Source organism: Grammomys surdaster, unplaced genomic scaffold, assembly GCF_004785775.1.
Source record: "Grammomys surdaster isolate TR1022 unplaced genomic scaffold, NIH_TR_1.0 203, whole genome shotgun sequence".
Taxonomy (NCBI): domain Eukaryota; kingdom Metazoa; phylum Chordata; class Mammalia; order Rodentia; family Muridae; genus Grammomys; species Grammomys surdaster.
Window position 1 is genome coordinate 8,196,254 of NW_021604648.1, and position 6,415 is coordinate 8,202,668.

The window sequence follows — 6,415 nt, forward strand, 5'->3', positions numbered from 1 at the left end:
CACACACACACACACATACATACATACATCACACACACACACACACACACACGGGAGGGGGCAGGGGGACTTCAGTTAAAGTGATGCTTAACTAAAACTTATTGTTACTATTTTTAAAATTTTTGATTGTCAAGACCACAAATATTCAGTGATATAGTGGAAAGAGAAAAGAGTTAAAAAACCAACCTGATCCTAATAGTCGACTCTACCTTGCACTAGCTATTTGAATTTGAATGAGTTACTTCATGTCTTTAGGCTTGTTTTCTCATATGCATGATAAAAAATAACACCTATGTGATGAGGATGGGTCTTGTAAGTGGATGAGTGAGGAACCTTGTGATGACTAAATTAGTAATACGTGTGTACAGAGGCTTAGCAAGAGTCTGTAGGAAGGGGAATCTTCATGGAGTAGTAGCATATTGAACTTTCTAGGTCTGAAACAATTGAAAAGCATACACACACACACACACACACACACACGGATTGTTAGTGTCTAATTTCTAACTTAAGAGTAAGAAATTATAATGTAAAACTTCAACAGTGCTGACTGTTCACTTTAAAAACATGAACCTTCAAACAGAATTAAAAACCAAATGCAGCTCTTCAGGAAGTGACTTCCATTGATAAAGGAGTATCTTGGTAACGAGTGAGAGCCTCTTACACACTATGACATAGCTTAGTATGTGATCTGCTTTTTCTGTTAGCTTTCAGACTAGCAATTAGTCATCAGTGCTGACACGTAAAGTATAACCTTATGACCTGATCCTCATTGTATAAATTACAGATCTTTTGAGTAATGGCATAAATTGCAGAACTAAGATGAATTTTATGGAGCAGCCTGCTGTCGCCCCCCCCAGCCCCCAGCCCCCAACCTCCATTGTCTGGCCACCTCTCTGCTCACCTTCAGCAGACCTGCTGACCCAGAACCATACAGGTTAGATTCCCTCCATGCACCCATTCCCCTGCCCACCAAGTCCTCTAAGACATGCCCAAATGCCCAGAGCCATGTACTGTCTCTCAGAGCTTCATTGTATCTCCACCTCTCTACCTGCCTTCCCTACCTGATTCCCTTCCAGATATGTCCCCAGGACACACCCGACAAATGGGAGACTTGTACTGCCCCCTGAGTTCCATTGTACAACCCAAGGATACACACCAGAGGCCTGCCACACCAGGATCATTGAGGGCAGGCTCCCTCCCAATACCTGCTATAACAGAAACATCCAGGGACAACCAGATAGCTAAAGGCAGTGTAAGAACAGTATTGACAAAAGCCAAGGCCATATGACAACTTCAGAACACAGCCATCCTACTACAGCAAGCCCTGGATATCTTAACACAACTAAAGCAAAAGAAAATGGCCTTAAATTCAATCTTATAAAGATGATAGAGATCTTTAAAGAAAATATAAATAAATCCCTTAAAGAAATACAGGAAAATACAATCAAACAAGTAAAAGCCTATCTCAGGGTTTTACTCAGGTTTCCATTGCTATGAAGAGACACTATGACCAAGGGAAGTCTTATAAAGAAAAACATTTAATTATAAAGAAAAACATAAGCTGGCTTACAGGTTCAGAGGTTCAGTCCATCGACATGATGGTAGGAAGCATGGCAGCCTGCAGGCATGATGCTGGAGGAGCTGAGAGTTCTACATCTTGTTCTGAAGGCAACCAGGAGAAGACTGGCATCTTCAGGTAGACTATTCAGACAAGTGCAAAAAGCAGCCTACTAGAATGCCCCATTAAGTCCCATTTAAAGCATTACATGCTTTCCAAATCCAAAGTCCCCAAATCTACATTCCTCCAAACAAAAACGTGGTCAGGCTTATCACAGCAATAACCCACAGTGGTACCAACTTCTTCGTTAGGGTTTCATTGCTATAAAGAGACATCATGACAAAGGCAACTCTTATAAAGGCAAACATTTAATTAGGGCTGGTTTACATTTTCAGAGGTTTAATCAATTATTATAGCAAAAAGCATGCCATTATACAGGCAGACATGGTGCTGGAGAAGGGCCTGAGAGCTCTGAATCTTGATCCAAAGGCAACCAGGAAAGACTGGCATTCTTAGACAGTTAAGAGAGATCTCTTTTCAGCAATGGGCAATGGCCTGAGCATAGAAGGAGATCTCCAAAGCCTACCCCACAAAGTGACACACTTCCTCCAACAAGGCCACACGTCCTAATAATACCACTCCCTATGGGCCAAACATATTCAAACCATAACAAGGCCTTTAAAGAGGAAACAAATAAATCCCTTAAAGATATATAGGAAAATACAATTAAACAGGTAAAGGAAATAAATAATAAATACTATGCAGGGCCTGAAAATGGAAATAGAAGCAATAAAGAAAATACAAACTGAGACAATCTTGGAGATGGAAAGCCTAGGGAAGAGAACAGGAACAACAAACACAAGGAACAGAATGCATGAGATGGAAGACAGAATCTCAGGCATAGAAACACAATAGAAGAAATTGATACATCAGTCAAAAAAATGTTAAATCTAAAAAATTCCTGACACAAAACATCCAGTTAATGACCTAGCCAAAGAAATGAAAAAAACTAACCTTAGAATAATAGGAATATAAGAAAGTGAGACTCAGCTCCAAGGACCAGAAAATATTTTCAATAAAATCATAGGAGAAAACCTTCCCAACCTAAAGAAAGAGATACCTATAAACATACAAAAAGCTTATAGAACACCAATTAGATTGGACTAGAAAATAAAATCTTCCCACCACATAATAATCAAAACACTAAATCTACAGAGAAAAGAAAGACTATTAAACATTGCAAGGGGAAAATGCCAGTTAACAAACAAAGGAAGACCTATCTGAATTATGTTCAACATCTCAACAGAGACTCTAAAAACCTAGAAGGGCCTGGACAGATAGCTCACAGCCTCTAAGAACCACAGATGATGCCAACCTAGACTGCTATACTCAGCAAAACTTTCAATTATCATAGATGGAGAAAACAAGATATTTCAAGACAAAACCAACCTTAAGCAATATCTATCCACAAATCCTGCCCTACAAAAAATCCTAGAAAACTCCAACTGCAGGAGGATTACTACACCCAAGAAAACACGGGAAATAAGTAATTCCATACCAGCAAAAATAAAACAAGGGAAATACACACACACACACACACACACACACACACACCGCCACCTCCACCACCACCAGCAGCAGCAGCAGCATCAAAATAACAGGAATTAATAATCATTGGTCATTAATATCTCTCAACATCAATGGACTCAAGTCCCCAATTAAAAAACACAGGCTAACAGAAGGGATGCAAAACCAGGATCATGTACGCATCATTCTGCTATGTACAAGAAACACTTCAGCAATAAGATAGACATTACCTCAGAGTAAAGGACTAGAAAAAAGTATTCTAAGCAAATGGACCCAAGAACCAAGGTGAAGCAACCATTCTAATATCTAGTAAAACAGACTCTCAACCAAAATTAGTAAAATAAAAGAAATATTCATCAAAGGAAAAATCTACCAAGATGACCTCTCAATTCTAAACATCTATGCCCCAAAAGCACAAATGTGCATTTCCACATTTGTAAAAGAGACATTGTTAAAGGTTAAATTTCACATCGAACCTCACTCTCACCAACTGACAGGTCATTCAGACAAAAACTAAACAGAGAAATAATGAAACTAACTGACTTTATGAATCAAATGAACCTAACATATTTATAAAACATTTCACCCAAACATAAAAGAACGTATCTTTTTCTCAGCACCTCAAAAACCTTCTCCTAAACTGATCATATAGTCAGTCATAAAGCAAACCTAAACAGACACAAGAAAATAAAAATACCAACTTCTATCTTATCAGATCAGCATGGATTAAAGCTACAACAGCAACAGAAACACTAGAAGGCCTACACACACTCATAGAAATTGAACGACTCTCTACTCAACAATATCTGGGTCAGGGAAGAAATAAAGGAAGAAATTAAAGACTTTCTAGAATTCAATGAAAATGAAGGCACAACATTCCCAAACTTATAGGACACAATAAAAGACATGCTAAGAGGAAAGTTCATATCTTAGTGGCTCCATAAAGAAATCAGAAAGTTCTCATACCAGCAACTTAAAAGTATATCTAAAAGCTCTAGAAAAAAAGAAGCAAACACTCCCAAGGTGAGTAGATGGCAGAAAATAAAGTCAAAGCTGAAGTTGATCAATTAGAAACAAAGAGAACAATACAAAGGATCAATAAAACTAAGACTGGTTCTTTGAGAAAATCAACAAGATAGAAAAAAGGCAGAGAGATGGTATCCAAATCAACAAAATAAGAACTGAAAAGGGAAACATAATAAAAGACAATGAGGAAATTCAAAGAATTGTTAGGTCTTATTTCAAAAGCCTATACTCCACAAAATTAGAAAACCTAAATGAAATCGATGATTTTCTATGCTGATACCACTTATCAAAGTTAAATCAATATCAAGTAAACTATTTAAATGTCCTAAGGAAATAGAAGTAGTCATTAAAGTCTCCCACCCCCACCCAGAAAAAAAAGCCCAAGGTCAGAAGTTTTACCACGGATTTCTACCAGACTTTCAAAAGAAGAACTAATGTTAATACTCCTCAAATTATTTCACAAAAAAGAAACAGAAGGAACACTGCCAAACTCATTCTATGAAAGCCATAGTCACCCTGATACCTAAAACACACACTCAACAAAAAAGAGAATGTTATACCAATTTCTCTTATGAACACTGATGCAAAAACCCTCAATAAAATACTCAAAAACCAAATCCAAGAACATATCAAAAACACCATCCACCAGGATCAAGTAGAGTTCATCTCAGGAATAGAGGGATGGTTCAATATATGAAAATCCATCAATATAATCAACCATATAAACAAACCAAAATAAAAAAAAAATCACATGATCATCTCATTAGATGCTTAAAATACCTGTGACAAATCAACACCCCTTCATGTTAAAAGTCTCAGAGAGATCAGGGATACAAGGGATATACCTAAACATAATAAAAGCAATACACAGTAATACAATAGCCAATATCAAATTAAATGGAGAGAAACTTAAAGAAATGCCGCTAAACAAGGTAAGGTTTCCCACTCTCTGTCTATTCAGTATATTGAAGGTCTAGCTAGAGCATGACATGTTTCATCATTACTTTTTGTATGTGAGATCTAATTTTTTCCATTACTATTGTTGATCAAGTTGTGGCTTATCCAACCCACATTTTTTGAGCCTTTGTCAAAACACAGATGGCTATAGGTGTATGTTTATTTCTAGGGCCTTTATATTATTCTATGTGCCTATGGGCCTGTTTTTGTGACAATGTCATGTGGTTTTTGTTACTATGGCTCAGTGGTATAATCTGAAGTCAAATATTGTGATACTTCCAACATTATTCAGTTTGATTTGGCTATTTGAAGCCTTTGTGCTTCTGTATGAATTCTGGGGTTGTGTTTTTCCAGTTCTATAAAGAATGTTGTTAAACTTGTGAAAGGACTGCATTGAAATTACAGATCTGTTTTGATAATATAGACATTTATGCAATGTTAATTCTGGTGACCCATGAGCATGGAGAGTTCTTGCATCTTCTAGTGTTTTCAACTTTTTGCTTCAATGTCTGTATATTTATATTATAAAAACAATTAACCTTCTTTCTTAGCTTTGGCCCTGGGGTTGGTTTTAGTCTATTGTAAATGGGGATGTTTTCCTGGCTTCTTTTTCTACATTATTAGTATATAGAAAAGCTGTTGATTCTTCTATTTTGATTTGTGTCTGCTATTTTGCTGAAAGTGGGTTTTCTGGTGGGATTTTCAGTGTCTTTAAGTATAAGGGTCTTATAAATACCTTTTGATGAAAGATAAAAGAAAGATAATTTCTTTTCTCCATTTCTTGTCTGTATCCTTTCTATTTCTTTCTCACACCTTACTGCTGTGTCTAAGAATTTCAATACTATGTAAAGGAGAAGAGTGGGTTCCCTTGGCTAATTCCTGAATTTTACAAGATTGTGGATTTTTTTTCTAATTTAATATATGGTTAGCTATACTTTTATTAGGTTGTACATTACCTTCATTTTATTGAGATAAGTCTCATCATACATACACATATTTTTCTTGCATAAATCAGTAAACGTAATATAGCAAGCACATAAGTAGACTGTTTCAGACCCAGGACCAGTAGCTGAGGTGCCTGACATATCAAAGTGGACCTGGTCTCCAGATTCTCCCATCATCCCTCAATCCCTACCTATTACAAAGTTTGGCTGGCATTCCCTGACCTCTACCCTGAACTTTGCAGCCCAGTAGCTCCCCTCCCTCAGAGGCTCTTCCTTATGATTCAGACATTTTGCTTATTCTCTTGTTCTCTCTCTCTCTCTCTCTCTCTCTCTCTCTCTCTCT